This window comes from Amblyomma mixtum, chromosome 9 (genome assembly GCF_055824585.1).
Source record: "Amblyomma mixtum isolate Tamu chromosome 9, ASM5582458v1, whole genome shotgun sequence".
In the NCBI taxonomy this organism is placed as follows: domain Eukaryota; kingdom Metazoa; phylum Arthropoda; class Arachnida; order Ixodida; family Ixodidae; genus Amblyomma; species Amblyomma mixtum.
In genome coordinates this window covers 101,383,562-101,402,942 of record NC_143020.1, presented here as the reverse complement: position 1 = coordinate 101,402,942, position 19,381 = coordinate 101,383,562, and the positions used below count along the sequence as shown (strand labels likewise).

The following is a 19,381-nucleotide window of genomic DNA, read 5'->3' as shown; positions in this document are numbered from 1 at the left end:
AAAGAAATATTTTACAACATTTTACAGGGAAACCATCCCATTACACCCCATGTTACTTTTAGGTGATCGAGCACTGGTTGACATCTCATGTATTTTTAGGTTTCTCAAGGAAGCAAGCATTTTAAACAAACTCTAAGTATAGAAAGCTTCACCTTTAACAAAAACTCTAACCTTGTGTTTGGCGCATCATAGCCTCAGGTGCTTTTGCGCCATTAAAATCAATATAAATATAAATATAAACATACTTTACATTCATAGACCCTTGGCAGTCATTTATTTATTTATTTATTTATTTATTTATTTATTTATTTATTTACAATACTGCCAGTCCCATCAGGGACCATAGCAGGTGGGCGAACAAAAATGACAAACATGATAAAAATATGAGCAGTGCACTCTGGAATTCATCAAAAAAAAAGTGAATACAAATCAAACACGGGTGAACAGAAAGGAACGAACAAAATAAAGAAAAAGGTAAACCTTAGCAAGGAAAAAAAATACATGTCTAGGAGTCAGGTGGAGCATTTCCATAAGGAATTCAATTAGAGCACATGCGAACACAGCAGCGGAAAAAAAAGACTTTCTTCACGATTAATTAACAATTTAGTGAAGTGATGAGAGGCGATTGAGTATGTCAGTGAAACTGCATTATTAGTTAATTGATAAGAATTTTATCCGTGACGTGAACTGAGATAATGTGGTTGAAGTTATGATTGAGGGATCAAGGCGATTCCATTCTCTAATCACGAGGGGAAAGTACGAATACAGGAACGTGTCGTTATGGCATGAGTTTTCTGTTATCGCACGTGCGTGTTTATGCCTCAACGGGCGTGATTATGAGAAAGTTATGTATTTTGATACGTCTATCTTGCAGTAGTTGCTCATCAGGCGAAATAAAAATTTTAGTCGTGCTTGTTGTGCTCTTGATGATAGCGTCGCTAAACCCGAAATAGCCGCGAGGCTAGTTGGTGAATCAGTGCGCTTATATTTCTTGTGTATAAACCGCAATGCTTTACGCTGTACTTTTTCCAGTTTTGTTACTTTAGTCACTGAATGGGGGAACCAAACTGTGTTAGCGTACTCTAAAACTGGTCGAACGAAAGTAGTATATGCGAGAAGCTTTGTTGATGTGGGTGCAATGCGCAGACATCTTCGAAGAAAAAGTAGTCTGCGTAATGCTTTCGAGGTTATGCTAGCAGGACAGGACGGGCATTCTGCCTGTCCTGTCCTGCTGCACCTGCTGCACCTGCTGCACCGCTGCACCACTACGACAGGACAGGCATTCTGCCTGTCCTGTCGTAGTGGTGCAGCGGTTAAGTGATGCGCCACTGCCCTGCTACGGCAGGGGTCTTGTGTGGCCCAGGTCACTCTTCCCGAGCGAATTTTACTGCTGCCTGCTACGGTGGGCAGTTTTTTGTCAATGGCGCTGCAAGGTCACGTGACCCAGGTGGCCCATCTGCTTCCTGTGTTGCTCTATGGGCACCACCTGCCCGAGTCATGCTCGTGAGTTTTCGCCCACTACGCCGACGCCGACAACACTGACACCGGAATTGCTGGACAAGCGGACCTTTAACTCAACCGCGTTAAAACTACCAGAAACGAGGTCCTCGTTAAGAGCTGCTCAGCAGGCAAGGAACGAGAAGTGAGGGGCTCGTTATTTATTTATTTACAAAATACTGCGTACGCTGAGTCCAAGCAGGGTGGGCGAACAAGTCAATAAAACCACAAAAAAGTCAACACTTAAAAAAAACACAATATAGCAATAATTGGTTAAAACTCATAGGACAACGGTTTAATTTGCGGATTCCAATCTGTCATTGTGCGTGGAAAGAATGAAAACTTGTGTCTGTTCCTGCGAATATAAGGGTTCGACAACTGTGATGGAGTTGACGAGTTTGGTTGGTGCCGGCGTTAAGTATGATGAGGGATCCAAACCAAGTTTGTTATGTAACAAAAGATAAATAAATTCCAGCCTAAGCTTTCTTCTTTGATGTTCAAGTAGTTCAGTTTTATTAATCTCCATTAATGCGCTTGGGGAGTCAGTCCTTATATATTTATTAAAATATGGCGACTGCTGTGTTGGTAATTCGTCAAAACAGGACGGAGTGGAGGAAGCTGAAAGGAGCCGAGAAATATTTTCACCGCAGACGGTTTCGTCGTTCTACGAGACACTTTCCGGCCTGTTTTACCAGGGAGTAATCTGTTTTCACCTGTTGACGTCGAGAATTTTGCGAAATTGTTCTCGACAAATCAGATTTGCACATGCACATGAACCGTAGTAATCGCGGTACCCTTCTAAAAAAATAGAGAGCGACTTTTTTTTCGTCAGTGTGCCTTCAGTTTACATTATCCAAGACCCAAAAGGCAAAGGCCAAAGCCAGGCTCTAGACTACGCTTGGGCTCAGATACATACGTGCTCAAAGCACGTGCGGCGTCCTTGGTGTCTTTGCCGGCTTTTTTAAGGCAAAAGCGTTTCATGGCTCATACTGTCGTCCGTTAACAAATCGTGTCACGCTCGTTTAACTCGGGAACTTAAAGAGATTGAAGAAAACCAATGGTTGGTCCAGATAGAGGAGAAAAACATAAACCTGGAAGCCAAGTTTGAAGACTGTAGATTAATTGGTCAATTAAGTAAAGGCGCAAATGTCGAAATTGCGTCGAAATAGCGCCGACGTCGATATAGCTACGGGAGCGATGTGACGTCACATCCACCGGGAGTCGTCCCGGCATATTGAAAATTGCCACAGAATGGTAGGAAGAACGTCGGATTTGCGTCAGATCAGAAGGATAAACTGGGCAATTAAGCGTAATTAGCACTTAAAATTCCCGAAAAGTGTGTAATTTGGATATCGATATAGCCACGCGAACGGTGTGGCGTCACATTCACCGGAAGCCGTCACGGCATAGTGTCCTCGGCCATCGCCTCTCAACATTTAGTTGCCAAAGTGTCCTCGCATTTCTTTTTTGAAGGCCGCTTATACAAAGAGACCATTTACCATTTGTTCTAATGAAACAGATGCGCTGTACGCCGCCCTTCAGTACACTCGCATTAGGCTATGCTTGTACGAGCAGTGGCACAATGCTTCAAGGCATCCTGGCAGTTTTCAGGTGTTGCACTGAAAGCACATTGCAGCTAATTCCACCCAGAGATGTAGATGGCGCCACAAGTGCTGCAGTCATGCGTTTTAAAAGGGCTGCTCCGGCTGGGTATCTAAAAAAAACAAACAAACTTGCATATGTCAATGAATTACTTTGATATGAATTAATGCTCTAATTATGGTTCTATTTTTGCTGTTTAAACACAATTCAAGTCTTTCAGAAAAAGCACACCTAAATGCATGGTGCATCATATATGGTACAATACGCGACAACATTTTGCAGAAATGCAACAACCATATAGTGTTTCTCAGAACTATGGTTGGCATGAGTCCTTTCACTCCCGATGGAGCTCACTGATAGTTTTTTTCAACCAAAAATAAAAATTCCTGCTGTAAGGAGTTAAGTTCTTTTCACAGCTGCCATCAATGTAGGTGTATGCTACACAGGCAGATATAAAAGGTAGGGGGTTGGGGCTCATAAGCCGGTCTGACATCGTAAACCTCTCCCCCCTCCCCCTGGGAAGGACTTTTGTTTTTAAGAACTGCATCGACGTCATCTTTCTTTTCTCGTAATACACTTCGAAAATTCCCGCGCATGGGCGACCACTCGCACTGATTCTTACATGCTTTAATCTAAAGTTCCCCATAAATCCACCTTCGGATTCATGCATATTTTTGCCCACATACCTTTGCTATCTTCGTGAACCGCAGGTGTTCGCGCCGTGGCTTAAACCTACAGTTGCGTTCTGAAAGCGAGTGCTGTGATGACAGCAACACAGCTTTGAAGGGGAAATGCGTCAGCATTGCAGTTTTGTTTTAGTGAGCGTCGGGGGCAATGTTTTACACTGGTTTGTAGGCATGCAGCAGAATGACTCTGTGCTTGGGGCTAATTTCTGTTAGTGTTCCTATAGGGAACCTGCTCTGCTCAGGGATCACTGCAAATGTTCCACTGGGAGACTAAAAGAAACTGCTGCCATCAGCCGCTTGATCCACTAAAAATGCGAGACCGCATTCTGAACCATTAGAAGTGCGCGTTTGGCAAACATTCATTACCTAGCTTGTCTCGACGTATCCCAGAAAGCTGACGCACATTATATGCATGGTGTCGACAGGACGCGGAAGCTCATGCCAGTAAGCGCTGTAAGGTGGCGTGGAAAAGCATTACGTGTGCGCCAGGAAGTGCATGCTCCTGCCATTTGGCTCTGTGTTACGGCGTTGCGATCAAACAAAGTTCAGCTCAAGTTTCTTATTGATACCACTTACAGAAGTTCTGCAAGCTACCACCAGGCACTCATTTGGAGATAGTCCAGGCGCATTCCGTATTTTGCTTCTGCATCAGAAAACGCGGGCTCGATCCCGACCGTAGCGATCGGATTTCGGTGGAGGCGAAATTCTAGAGGTCTGTGTACTGTGCGACGTCAAGCGGTCCAGATTTCCGGAGCCCTTCACTACGGCGTCTCTCATAGCCCGAGTCGCTTTGGGACGTTAAACCCCCATAAACCAAACCAAACCACTCCTAAACAACTTGGGAGCCGAAGAATTCCAGAAAAAGTCGCGTAGCATGGCTTATCATTGGACCAACTGCACACCGAGCAGCTCTTGCCAAGTCGCATGCTAGGCTCCTATAACATGGGGACAACCGCGCTGTGAAACACAGGCAGAAGAAACGAGGCAAAAAAAAATGCCCAGGCTTAGCTTGGTTAAGCCAAGAATGCGTTGCATATTGCGCGGTCTTTTTGCGCGAGGTATTGCTTGGCGGCACTCGATTTTCTCAGCAGCTTTTCCTCCGTGACGTATGGATGGATGGATGGATGGATGGATAGGAGCGCCCCCTTTGAAACCAGGCGGTTGCAACCGCCACCATGCTCAGCCGCCTTTTTTACTTTTTACTTTTTTCTTTTTATTCTTTTTTGTTTTTTTTTCTTTCTCCTTTCTTTGTTTCCTTTTTTTCTTTTTTTTCTTTTCTTTGCGTGGTTTGGTGACGTCACGTCACGTGGTTTGGTGGCTGACCGGCCGCGCCCAGGGGCTGAACTGAGTGATTGCAATATGCTACGCATAAAAACTCATTTCTTTCTTTCAGTCTGTGTGGGACCACGCTGTTGCCGTCCGCGAATATATACAAACTTGCCCAACATTCTTCGTTGCTTCTAGAGCATTTGTTCGCCCTTTCGCTGCTTGCCGCTCAACAGGGTCGGTGAAAAGTCCTTAAGCCAAAGAATCTGCTTTTCAGGCGTCTAGTGAGCTTTACGCCACCCCAGAATTCCAAAATTTATGAGAGATGATGGGGAGTCTCATCCTGACTACTGATCACCTTGGCAGCTTCATCGAAGGCAGAGACTCGACTGCTGGAAGCTTTCAAGGCATATAGGAGGCGGCTATAGTGCACTAGAGTAGAGGCGGCGCTCGAAATCAAGTATGGCTGCCCGCGAGGTGATCAGACATCCCGCTAGTCATGTGTTGCGCTGCGCTGCCTGCGTTCACGCTAGTGTTCTAGCTGTCTAAGGCAAAAAAAAAAAATAAAATGCGAGGACACTTCGGCAACTGAAGTATTGAGAGGCGAAAGTTGAGGACACTATGCCGTGACGACTTCCGGTGGATGTGATGTCACACCGTTCCCGTGGCGATATCGAAGTTCGCGATATTTCGACGCAATTTTGACATTTTTGCCTATAATTAAGTAACTAATAACTCTACAGTCATCAGACTTGGCTTCTAGGTTCATTTTCCCCCCTCTATATGAAGCAACCTTTGTTTTTCTTCTGTATTTTTTTAGTTCACGAATTAAACGCTTGTGACACGCTTTTTTAACAGACGATAGTATGAGCCATTAAAGGCTTTCGCCTTAGGATCTCCCAGTGCAGGATATGTTGCGTGCAACCACAACAGGTGCGATATAAATCACACGACGCAGCTGCGACTGCGACGGGGAGGGGCAGGTGCGACACGTTGCGAGACGGCCTTAATCCCCTCTAGAAAGGTGTCGGGGAAGCGCTCGACACACATCCTGAGTGAAAACACTGAGTTCAAGAAAATTTTTCGACTCTTGTCCGGTTCATTGGTATTCGCAGATTTCAGCATTTCAGTATGACACAGAGTGCGCTTTCGCGCATGAAATGTACGTGTATGCCGAGCTCGCAGCCAGTGACCTTATTTTCCACTTCCCTTCAGCACACATGCCATCGCATCTGGCTGTCTAGACGAGCAACACACAATCGCGTTCTGGGTGCACCAACAAAAGAATAGAAAAAAGCAGTGGCAGTCGGCTGTGCGCATTACAGCCCCGCTGATTTTGTGCGGAGCCCAGGCAGTAGGAAACGGTTTTGAATGACGTAAATTGTGCATGCACAAACCCTGACGGAGGTACATTGCGACAGTTATCAGTTAACGAGCAAGGTAGCTCCGATTTACAGTACACACTTAGAGCCAGCGGAAATGCAGCAATTACTGATCGCAACCGTTATTGAAATGCGCCGAAAGCAGAAGCTTACCTGCTGTTGAAAAATACCAGCGCAGTGGTGTAGTCGGTGCTGAAAATATGTCCACAAAGGCTTTTTCATCGTTTAGTTCATAGTTCATAGTTTAGGTTTAGTGAATATCACTGCTCGGAGGTGTGGCTAAAACAAAAAGAGATCATTTCTGCTGAAATATGGTACAGCAAACCGTCATAACTTTTATGCAAGGCTTTTAAGTTAAAGTGACGAGAGTAAACGATGGCGACGAAAAAACACTCAAAACAGGACCACTAGCCCTCTACTTGTGTCGTTTGTGTGTTTCTTCCTCGTTTTATCGCGCTCCTTTAAGTTTACGTCAGTAACGGGCTGTCCCGCGCAGGGATACTAACTTGATTATTCATTCCTGGAGCTTAGAATATGGAGGGAACGTATCCAGGTTTATCTAATCTTTAACCGTAAATGTCGAAGCCTGCAGCAGGCAGAAAATGCGGTTACTTTTCTGCATGTATCTTGACCGAATTACTGTATGCGCTTTACACGCACATATTGGTAGTAACGTGTTGCCGTGACCGTGCACAGAATGCAACCAAAACCGCCATAATACAAAAAAAAAAACGCTCTGGACGTCTGAACTGGAGGTAGGGAATTTGGGCAGGAGACGCCGAATCGAGCTGGACGCCGTTTTCCGGTATTATATCTCGGGCACTGCAGGAGGCGGCCGCGTGGGGGCGACAGCTTACGGAGTTGAAGCATTCTTTGTGGCCTGTGGACCTTCGACTAAAGATGTACAGTCAGGCCGGAATGAAACGCGAACAGCGCATGTCAAGTAAACAAAATATTTTACCTGTCTACTTTCAGCTGTAGTGTGCAGCTAGCCTGATTCATGTGCCTGGATAAAGGGTCTGCCGAAGGACATAATCGTAAATAGGTTGTAAAGGGATATTTCGCTGCAAAGTAGAAATGTATGACATATGCGTGTTCGCGTTTCATTCCGGCCTGATTGTACATATCGCGGTAATATGAAGGGGAACTCTTTATTTGCATGAATAAGTGGGAATTAAACGCAGCATACTAGCCGCGGTTACCTTTCCTCAAGAAATATGGGGAATGGCGGCGGGGGCGCGTAAATATAGTATGTAGGAGATTTAATACGGCATGTGCGAGAGAGAGTCACATGGGAGTGTACCATTAACGGCTACTTAGTCGAGGAGAGCTGTACAGCAGTCTATTACTAGGCCCATCCTATGGCGCAAATATCTTTTGTATGAGGTTGTCCATAGTGCAATACCCCTCATTTTAAGGCGGAAGCCTTTAATGCCTCATCGTTGTAAGCAGAAGCTGTCGACAGAAAATGTCACGCTTTTCAATTGGTCGAAATGCTCGTGACGTCACAGTGCGCGAATTTCAAATGGGGCCAATTGTACTTTGGCTAGTAACCATGCAACCAATGAAAGGAATCGTATAGTGATGCTCCAACTAAGTTGGACTGAGTTTAGTTAATTGCTTAATTAATCACTTAGCCTAATTAAGATAGAGGACAATGAAGAGGTCAGAAGAAAGAGGAAAAGAAAAGAAAGACGCGCGCCGCAGCGACAACAGCATCCGCGGAAGGAGACGCTGCTGGAAAAAACAGATAAGTACGAAGCCGCGTTCGCTCCACCACCACGCACTTCCCCACTCAGTTCGACGTCGCTCGTTTCATATACGTTGTGTCGAACATCCTAGACAGTTCCAACAATTGACAGGTGAATGACAGAACACAATGGATAGAAATACAATAATATAAATATGAAATAGCCTAATTAACCTTTCTAGTTAGACCGCATAAATCAATAAAACCGAGAACGAAATTGGTCGAGTTGGGGAATCGAACCAGGGTCTCTGGAGTGCGATACGAGCACGCTAGCCACTCCGTAATGCCAGCTGAATGGTTTGGAATGAACAAAGGCGCGTCTAGCTAATACGGCGTCTTCGTTCACTCCCATCTTCCCCCTTTCCCTTACGGCGAGGTGCAGGTGTCCACCCAGATATGCGAGAGAGATACATTTCCTTTCCTCAAAAAATAAATTTACCGTCCAGCAAGGCGTACAGCCGAATTGGCGATGGCGTTCTGTGGACTCCCTGGCAGCGTTTCAAGACGCTGTCGCGTTCCACTCTTACAGGCGAAGCTTAACATGTTAACCACACATCAGTAACACACGCAGACAGCCAATGGACGCGTCATTCGCTGGCAGCACTTGAATCAGCATTCACAACCACATTCGTGACAGAATGCTGTACTAAGGCTTTCGCCTTGCACCACTTTAGTCGCCAAAGTGACTCCTAATTTTTTTTCTCGAGACCTGGTTAACAAAGAAATTATGAAATTCACAATGTATACAGCCGCATGCCTGCTGGATATACAATTCAATGCTATCTTCGTCATCTTGAGTCATCGGTGACCAAGAGAATTCATGCATGCTTTGTACTAGCTTATTTCGTTCAAGTGCAGCCATGTCTTCAAGGAGTTAATGACTCTCTTGTTGCCCTGCAATCTCTACCAGCGACGTGCATCTTTTAGCGGCCCGAAAAGATGAAAATCAGATCATGCTAATTCAGGACTGTAAAAATGATGATGGCAGTGCAGTCCGCCTAAATTTGGTGGTCAGTTCTTTTGCCTTGAGGCTGATCTGAGGGCGTGTGTTGTCGTGAAGGAGAAGAATATCGCATTCCTGTTACTTCGGACACGAACGCTGCTTTAGTTTCTGCAGGCCTTTGATGTAAGTGTCCGAGTTTACTGTCTCGCTCTTGGGCAGGGCATCCACAAGGATATCTCCATCGATGTGCGACAAAACAGTGATCATCACTTTTCCGGCCGACTAAGCTCCCTTGAACTTTCTTGTTCTTGGCGAGCTTGGATGGCGCCATTACATCGATTCTCTTTGTATGTACTTTTATCACCGGTCACTATCCGAGTCAAGAAATCCTCCTGTTTACCATTGAAGCGCTCCAGCAGCTTGGAACAAATCAATCAATCAATCAATCAATCAATCAATCAATCAATCAATCAATCAATCAATCAATCAATCAATCAATCAATCAATCAATCAATCAATCAATCAATCAATCAATCAATCAATCAATCAATCAATCAATTTACCATGGAAATCTGGTTGGTCACCCTGGGCTAAAAGCTGTGCACACAGCTTGACAAAGGCTCAGGGGACCATAACATGACAGTAGCGAACGTAAGAATAACAAGTTGCTACTTTAATTCTTTAACAGTACTCCTCCTTTACTCTCTGTGCTCAGCTGTGAGGCTTTGTGGAACCCACCTAGCGCATATCTAGTAGTATCTCAGAGCCTCGATGATTCCCACCGCACTTCCTCTGCTTACGGACAGCTCCTCAGTCAGTTTACGAACCGTAATGCGCCGATCAGCACGGATGATGGTGTCGGCGCGCTCCAGCGCTTTGGGACTGGCTGCAGTGGCAGGGCGCCCAGGATGCGCCTGGTCGTGCCGATCTGTTTCGGCGCTTTCTTAAGCTTTGACTCGCTTGAGCCAGCATCAAGCGGTGCTTTTTCTAGTGCAGAGCTTCCATAGACAGCACCCAGGCGTTCATGAATACGACGAAGACTATCCTGTTTAGCTATAAGAAGTCTAGTGACAGGTAGCTCGCTGTTTACAATTGGCCTGAAATACTGACGCCATCTTTTTGGACTGGCATAGTGGCGCCATCTATGCGATGGTCGAAAAGTGGGCCCATATAAGCGGCAGGTATGCTGTTGCTAGCCTGTGAAATTTGAGCGCATTATTTTATTCTCAAAGGAAGAGAAAAAAATGAGAGGCATAGGTTGTGATTGTATGTGTGCGCATCGGGCGACATCTGTCGTCGTAATGTATTTTCCTGTTTTGTAGAGGGACGGCTGTCCCTTTTATGCTCCTGGGTTCAAATAAACTTCTCTTCAGTACTATTTGGACAACCTATATTTAAGGGACCCTGAAATGATTTCGGTGGTCATATTCTAGTGCAACAGATCTGTAGAGGTGGTCTTTGCGGGTATTCGAGCTAAATATGAACGCTCTGCTTGGACCTTATAATTTAGGAATAATTTTTAAAAATCTCTGCTGCTCGCAATAGCTCGCAACCGATTAGGGCGACACCTCACCGCCACGTAGCCCCCCCCCCCCCCCCCCTTCCTCCCCGATGACGTTAGTGGGAAGTCTGGACAAGCCTTTCACGCAGAGCATCCAAATTTTACTCGAATACCCGCAAAGACCGACTCTGCAGATATCTTGCACTAGAATATGAGCATCGAAATCATTTCAGGGTTCTTTGAATGTATCGTCTCTCGCTCTCTTAATCAGTGGGGAGTCGTTTAATGTGGTCGCTCTTATTTCTTTGGTACGGGGTAGAGGGACAACTCCAGGAAGTTTTCCTGCCATCGCTGGTGACTCATTGTATCCGCCAGGTTGTTGGGTGTGTTCCGGGTGTAGAGGAACGGAGGATATATTATCCCCATAGCACTCTTGCTACGCGGAGTTTGGCTGGAAGTTGTAAGCCGTTTGCTAGCCCGTTGTGACAGTGGTAAAGGTTGCTCTCCTGGATTTGACAGGTTTGCGGCCTGCATTTCAAGAGTGATGGCCGCACGTGGGGTTTTGAATGCAGAACAATGGCATTACCTTCTCGCAGCTGCGTGCAGGATCCATGACGCTCGCTTCAGAAAACCGGGTTGACTTATGCTTTCTCGGTGTCTATCTCTGTTCTTGTTGTCACTAGACATGTGGTTTCTGTGTTTTTAGAACTTTTTTCTTTGGACTGTCGGAAGCCACTCTGCCATGCTGCGTTCCTCGTGCAGCACTGGTCGTTTATATTACTAACGTCTCCTATTTGATTTTTGTGTCGTATAACGCAACGCGGTTTTTCGATATGCGGTGTTGTACATTGTGTTCTCACTGGCTATGAGTTTTTGCTCACTTCTGCGACAAAGGATATCGGTGTCACTATCAGGCAGCTGTGTCGTCTTTCATTTTTAATGTAAATACTGCATCAGTAAGTTGCTAAAATTTCGGCTCACACAACCCGTAGGTATATGAAGGGTAGCGAATTTCGCCTCAGATTTGCTAGCAGGAGCGATTCCGCTTTATTCTTACAAGGTTCAGCTAGCAAGATTCAGAGGTTAGATTGTGCTGCTAAAAGAGACGATGTAAGCCTTACAAATTAATTTTTAGAAATTCGCTCTGGAGCGGAAAATGTCAGCGCTCTTGACACGTACAGGCTTTGGCCAAAGTTTACTGCCAACGAATACACAGCCCATCTGGGTTGCTTCTAGGCCATCTAAGGAGCCTTGTCTTGCATCGTCAGCGTTCCAAATCTCTGGAAGGCGAATGGTACTCTCGAGCACACCTGTACGAAGCTTTGGAATTTAAAAGGTGCTAGGAAAGCACTACTAGGTTGTTTGGAAGAAAAGCCATTGGACTGTATATTTTTGACACAGAAATTCCATAAACAATAATATTCACGACGCGAAAAATAAACTTCGTCGTGCAATAGACAACGAAAATGTCTACCGAATTTCATGAAATACAATTTGTATAGTCCAACCGCTACCTAACTGCGTTATGCTCTCGTTTGTGGCAATATGCCTTGCTACGCCACTGGTGCGCTCTACTTGGTAGTTTTAGAACGCAGTTCTTATGCGCCCGTTCCTGCGTTTCGGCGTAACGCACCACGTACCAGGCGGCATGTGTAGGCGTGGGACAAGTGTCGTGTTCGCAGGTAGTGGCAGAGCGAAACGACACCTGCCACTGCAAGAGCGGAGGACTGGGCAACTGGAATGTTGCTGCCACGGGTAGATCCAGGAGGATGGCAAGCAGCGTGACACGCCACCTGCCTACGTGGCGTGTCACACTGGTATTCGCCCTCCGAGATCTTCCCTTGCAGCAACCTTCCGATTGGCTGGTGGCGTGTGAAGAGCTGCGATCAAATTTCGCATCACCGACCATCGTAATTGTGCGTCAATTACGCTCAATTTTTATTGCAAGAAAAAACTGTAGAGTTCGCTTTTCGAAGTTGGACTTTTAGTTCCAAACCGCACACCCATTGATAGCTGAATGCATCCGCTCCTCTATTATTTTTCACGCCGCACTCCCACAGCAGGCATTAAGTGCGGTTTATGAGTGGGTGAGCCACCTTGCGTGAGCGTGTGTGAGGCACGGTCGCAAGCCCTACGACAACCCTACGACAACCAAGACGCCCAATACCATGCCCAGACTTCAGCACTGTGACGAGCACAGGTTTGCCCCCTCCCCCACTCTTTGCACATCTATCTCTGTTGCTTTCCTCGTTTCACCTCTGACGCCGAATGCCCACCTTATCGCACACCAAGCAGGCGAGCAGTTTGCCAAAACGTAGGCTTCAGACAAACCGGCCTAAGCACAACGGTTAACTGAGGCGAATGGCCACTATAAGTGCGAGATAGATAGAGATAGATACAGAGAGAGGGAAAGGCAGGGAGGCAGGGATACTGAAAAGTGATTATGTGAGATGGTGCATGCGTGGAGATAAGCAAGCAATTTTTTCCGGAAAGCCTTACATTGAGAAAATGGCACCTGGGGCAGTCGTTCGAGAACGCAGCACTAAGAAGTTCCGATAAGGCTGTGCGCTTTAATGGACTCGTGGTTGGGACCAGTGTGGAATATAGTAGGCGAAGAACGTGGTGGTGTAACATCAGGCAGATATTGCACACTTATGATATTACGATAATATCGTTTTTTGTTTCTTCAGCGAGAGGCATTTCAGTGACTGCTTGAGACTGTGGACACTGACGGTCGCGCCTTTGATTTTCGGCCCCGACGCAGGTTCTCCTAGAAGTAAGTACTGGCCGACTGTTCAGACTATATTTTTTGTGACGTGGACAGCACTGTGGAACATGCACTTGCGGTATGACCTGAAGTACTAGTGTCGGTTACATTTCGAGAACTTCTTAGAGCAGACCGCTATGGGATGATCTTGAACTGGGCGCTTGACCGGATACTTGGAAAGCTCTCCATGCAAGGTGGGCGCTTCTTCGTTTCTTGAGCAACACGGCTCTCCATTCGGGGGTGTATTTAGGCTCACTCCCGATGTGATGCGGAAGTGAAGCGCAAAAATACTCGTATACCGGTACCTCGGTGGACGGTAGTGGTACCCGGGTAAACGAAACCAAACGAAGCGCTTCACCGAGGAGTGCCTCATAAGAGCAAATTAAAGCTGCGTGTATGGTCTAAAGTTTGATAGAAGGGAGCGAGGGTTCACGCGCGATCGCGGACAGACATCGCCTCCTAGCAACCTACGGCGCTATGCTGCGCATTCGTGTTTAGTCGTAACTGCTCTCCGAAAAGCGTGGGAATCCTCGGCCTGCATGTCACCTTTTAGCGAATAAAGAAGGGTGGAAATGACTTCCGATCCATTATGCTATCTTGCCACCCAGCGTCTATGGTAGAGAGAGGGCAGGCAGATGGTTTCTTGACACACTCAAAGTGAACAAGGGAGGGGAAAGGGTGCTTGCCAATGGTTAGACGAGAGGACTTGTTTTCGTCTGGGCAAAGGGTTCAACGGGGTTTAAATAGGGCCTCCACTCCGAAGAGGAAGACCCAGTGAGGGGAAGGAGGGTGTGAAGTGGGAAGGGTGTCGGGACGGGAAGCGTGAATCTTGTCCACTAATTTCATTCATCCATATACCTCACTGACAAGGATGGACTAAGGAGAAAGTGATGATGCTGACAATGATTTTTTTTGGAGCAAGGGCATCTGTGGCGAAAGAGCGATATGGCACGAGGTATTTTCGTCTTCTCAAGGCGGGGTCAAAGACCCATTTGCCAAGCAATATCACCGTAAAAAGCCGAGCGCCAGGCAGGGAAAAGCTTGTACCCATTGGAGAAAGTGTGAGGTTTAGGTGAGGGTTACGACGTCGAACTTCAAAATGATGTCCAGCAGGGCGCTGAGATTATGCTTGGCGTCGCCACTGGGAGCTGTCCAGCCTTCGTATATTTTAATGTAGAGGGTAGAGGTGAAGTAGACGCGAAGGCTCGCCGTGCCGGGGTGGGCCCAGGGGAGGTGCCGTACTGTACTGAAATTATGCAATTTCGATGGGTGGGCAGCAGATGCCGAGGGATGTCCCTGTGCCGCCGCTGGCGCATAATTTTAAATGTAGCCGTACCATGCGGCAAAGTACAGTTAAAGCGGTCTTGGCTACAACCCAGAGCAAGAAATGATTTTGGCCCGGACAGGTGATATAGAGAATACATACGCAAGCTCTGGTCTTCAGGGGAGGGAGGGTGGGTACCAAGAGAAGAGGTACCAAGCAAGAACCGGGTATATACCAGGTGTCCCAGCTAAATGTAGCCAAGCTTTAAAAAAAACACGGGATATCTTAGCCGTTTGAAACCAAATGAGGATTGTTTAGAGTCGCGTGGCCTAGTCTGCAGTATTTTTTCGTTCTTCAAGGTTGACTAATTAGTTAAGTTTAATTAACTAACTTTTTAATTATTGACTTGAGGAACAAAGTGTCATTGGAAAAGTTGTAGATCGCTTTGAGAAACAGCTTACTGAGCTTTTGGAGCAAAGTAATATTTACGTAAAGTAGTTTTTTTGCCGGTATTCAACCATAACCCGCACAATAAAAAAAGCTTCCACATGACAACTGTGCCACTTCAACGTCCCAAGACGCGCCTTAATGAATAAAATCCATTTTTTCTGAAGTCCTCTCCTCGATGAGACTTTGGGTGCACATTGAGGCAGAGAAGTGAGCGAGCAGCTGGTCACGTGACAACTTTCTTTTAAGGCCAATAAATTAAGCTACGTAAATCGTAACTTGACGGAAACAGCACTACTAGCGGTTTTTCGAGGTGATCTAAAACTTTTGCGTTGAGACTTACTTTCTGAAGTTAATAATTAAAAAGTTAGCTAATTAAAGTTAACTAATTAATTAACTTTAAAGAGCGAAAAAAGTACTCAAGACTAGCCACGCGACTATGAACAACCCTGAGTTGGTTTCACTGGACTAGAGCAGTTCGCCTTTTTCAAAAGTTTGGTTACATTAAGCTGGGACACCCGGTATATGAAGATGAGAGTGGTTTAGTAAACTTTCCTAGCCAGGGCAGTCATTGATGCCACTGGACACTTGAAAGGAAGTAAATGGAAGCTCTAGGCCTTTGTCCCGCAGGGTACTTTACACAGCTGAAGATGAGCTGATCTCTACTCCACTAAAAAACACAATGTTCGTGCACCCCACTGCAAGAACGTGAAAATTAGGAAGGAAACAGCCGAGAATTTCGCAAATGGAGGCCTTCATCGACCGAAGCTATAAGACCGCCGACATTTACAAGAACTACTTGCGCATTGTGAAGCATATACTGGCTATTATTGCTAGCGTGACCAGAGCAGCATGCAGAAAGTGTCTCTTTTAAGTGCTAGAAGTTCAGAAGATATCACTTCGACTAGGTTTGCGCTCAGCGGACGGGATGGACAGGGACATCATCATCATCAGTACTCACGTCCACTATACAGAATGAAAGCCTTTCCAAACGCCCAGGACAGGGAGACTATAGTCGAAGAGCGTAAATTGCTACGCTAGTTGGTTCATAATGCACAGAAGGTTGAACCAGCGAAAACGGACGCAGGACGAGAAATAGGAGAAATAGACTATAGCCGGATACAACTAAAAAAGGAAGCGGCTTTTCCCCATTAAAGGACCCCCTTCCAGCTAATGGCGTCGGCTGGTTGTCATAAGCCTGCTCTAGCGCGACAACACAGGGAGCGGCTGATGAAAGAGGATAGTAACCTCCCTACAATGTCATGCCGCTCCTTCCAATGTCACGCTAGCAGGTTCATGACAATCGGCCGACGCCATTGGCTGGAAGTGGGTCTTATGAACCTGCTTGCGTGACAATGAAGGGAACTGAAGATGAAAGGAGCAGTCTTCTCCTTCCATGGTCGGAGATATTCCCCTCTCGGCATTGTCACGCTAGCAGGTTCATGAGAATCGGCCGACGCCATTGGCTGGAAGGGCATCCTTTGTAAGGAAAAAGCCGCTTCGTTCTTGAGTTGTATTCAACTTTAGGTACTGTTTAGAGCCACGTCTAGACTGTTCCCTCCGCAGTCTGCTGGCCAACGAGGTGCTCGAAGACCCGCGCCGATACCCTGACAACGTGTGCATATGCAACGTGACCCGGCTGACGCCGAGGCCCGTCGGGGCCTGATCGGGATGCGTATGCAAGGACGGCTACTGGCGGTCCTTGTTCGGTGTATGCGAGCCCGTCGACAGCTGCCTAACTTTCCGGGGCGAACCTTACGCCGGCTACAAGAGCTGCGGCAGCCAGTGTATCCCGATCTGCAACGAAACGGTGTCCGAAGTGTGTCCCGACATCTGCTTGGAGGGCTGCTTCTGCTTACGCGGCTATGTGAGGTGAGAAAGGGTGCCGCATTATAGTCTACGCCACGAAAGAAAGAGAGAGAGAGAAAGAGCAAAACGAAGGAAATGCAGGGGAGGTTAACCAGTCCCGGGTCCAGCCGGTCCACTTGGTTTCATATATGGAAGGAAAAAAAATTCGGGGCGATCAATTGGATTCATGCTCAGGGAGTCCGAGAACATTTTCGTTCACTCAACAATCTACTGCAGTTCTGATTCCATATAAATTTATTAGTAGATGTTATTTGCATACACTAAAATGTGTTAATCAAATTTGAACTAAGAAGCTTGAGGGTTCAGGCAAGCCGCAGCTGGATGGGAAAAAGTTTAATTGGAGTTCAGTGGTAGAGAGGCCTTTGTCCTGCAGTAGATGTACGTATGCTGATGATAATGATGAATGTTCAAATAAACATCAGCATTGTCAAACTGATGATAGTCGGCCATGGGACCTTGCTATGCGATAACGTCATGGGAAATCGAAGGAGACCGTGAGATCTCTGTCACCTTGTAACAGCCAATGATGCAAAAGTAGGGCATTCTGATCTACCCTTTAAATGTAACATATCTCAGTTGCATATTGTAGTAAATAAGTTGCGCCCAAGGAAGTCAAACTTGAACACACCTCGGACAAGAGCATGGACGCAGCAAACCACTATGCCACCGCAGCGGTGGCCTAGGGGTCTGAGCATCCGCCTCGCATGCGGAAGGTGCGAGGTTCGATCGCTATTGCCGCCGGGCACCCAACGGTGATAAAATGGGTGCAAGCTTTTCCCCTGGCCTGGATCTTTGCTTCTTTAGGGTGAAATGCTTGGCAAATGGGTCTCTGACGACCCCACCTCGAGTAGAAGAAAATGCCTTGTGCCACGGCGCTCTTTGGCCACAGATGCCCTAGCGCCATAAAAATCCATCATCATCATCATCATCAATCCACCATGCACCGCAGGTCCTCCCGCAACGGCACCTGCGTACCGACAGACGACTGTCCTCCGCTGCGCCGGGACCCGAACCAAGTCTACGTCTCGAGCGTCGCGTGCTTTCCCCAGATGTGCGATGGCGGAGACCATAGCCGATGCGGCCTCTCCTGCGGGCAGCCTGGATGCCAGTGCAAGGAAGGCTTCTACACGCTTCCGAACGGAACTTGCGTCGACAGCTGCTAGATGCCGCTCAGTGAACACGACAAAGCGGTCGCAGAGAAGCCTGAGAACACGAATATTAAAGGGCTGTTTGTTGTGCACTCGAAAACATGGCATATAACCACGAGTGGGATGGGGTCGACCACACCAAAAGTTCTACACTGAAACATTATGGAGAGATTTTCGATGAAGAACAAGAATAAATGTGAAAAGCTCAAGGCGGATAAGGAAAAAAAAACTTCGTAAAGAGTTACAAAGACTACACAAAAAAACTACAGAGGTACAAGGAGGTATGAGGTTGTGGAGGAAAACAAAGGGAAAAAGCTACAAAGACGGCAGCTTGACTGGCCCCAGGTTCCGTTGACAATGGCAGCGGCAGGGTAGGAGGGAAACTTGTTAAACAAAAACGAAAAAGAACGAAAGACCAAAGGCAAATTCAAAGGACAAATTTAAAATATGCATATACAAAAATAGGTACAACCGTACGCAGTCGTACTCGATTCTAACGCGCACATCATTTTTAGGCAATTTTTTTTCCTACAGCCTACCTTGTGTGCCGCAGAGCGAGAAAAAAATGTTTAAATACCCTATATCTTGTGTTGATATTTTTTTTCCACTGGGTAGGTTCGTTCCTGAGAAGGTGTTACGTATTGGACTTAAGTCGTCAGGTCGAAACAATCTTCCTTTGGGTAGGTCCGTTCCTGAGAAGGTGTTACGGATTGGACTGATGTTGTCAAGTCGAAACAAAAGTGTTAAAAATAAGCACTTTGTCCGAGTCATTTTGTTGCTGTCCAGCGAATTACCGCTGCTCTTTTCAGGCAAAGAAAACGACAAAGACCAATCCTCTGTGCTGTGCAGGTTTTCTGCACCAGTTTTGGCTACAATGTAATTTCTACATATGCATTTTCCATTTTAAAACTTCCAGAGAATCCACCGTCCTTCCGATCTCAAAACAATTTCAGTGTCCTTATTTATGCGCCGGATATGATATGTCACATTCAGAAAAGTCCCATCAAAGTTCCGTAAAATCCACTCCCTGTATAAGCACTGTCAAGGCGCTTCTTATCATTTTGATCGGTGCGCACAACAGAGTGTCTCCATGCAAACCGCGATAGCGCCGAATGCCAATACACTGATCAGGTGAAAAAAAGAAAACGGCACAGTAAAAACAAACGAACATCCGGCATTAATAGTATTTCGAAACTAATTACACTACGGGCTGTATACAAGACGCCGTGTGCCTTAGAGACATGCAACGCTTATAATAG

General features: G+C 46.4%; 1 pseudogene; it reads left to right on the top strand.

The window, feature by feature from the left end:
• The first annotated feature begins 1,420 nt into the window (after window positions 1–1,420).
• On the top strand, window positions 1,421–18,137 carry LOC149330387 (inducible metalloproteinase inhibitor protein-like; annotated as a pseudogene).
• The last annotated feature ends 1,244 nt before the right edge of the window (window positions 18,138–19,381 follow it).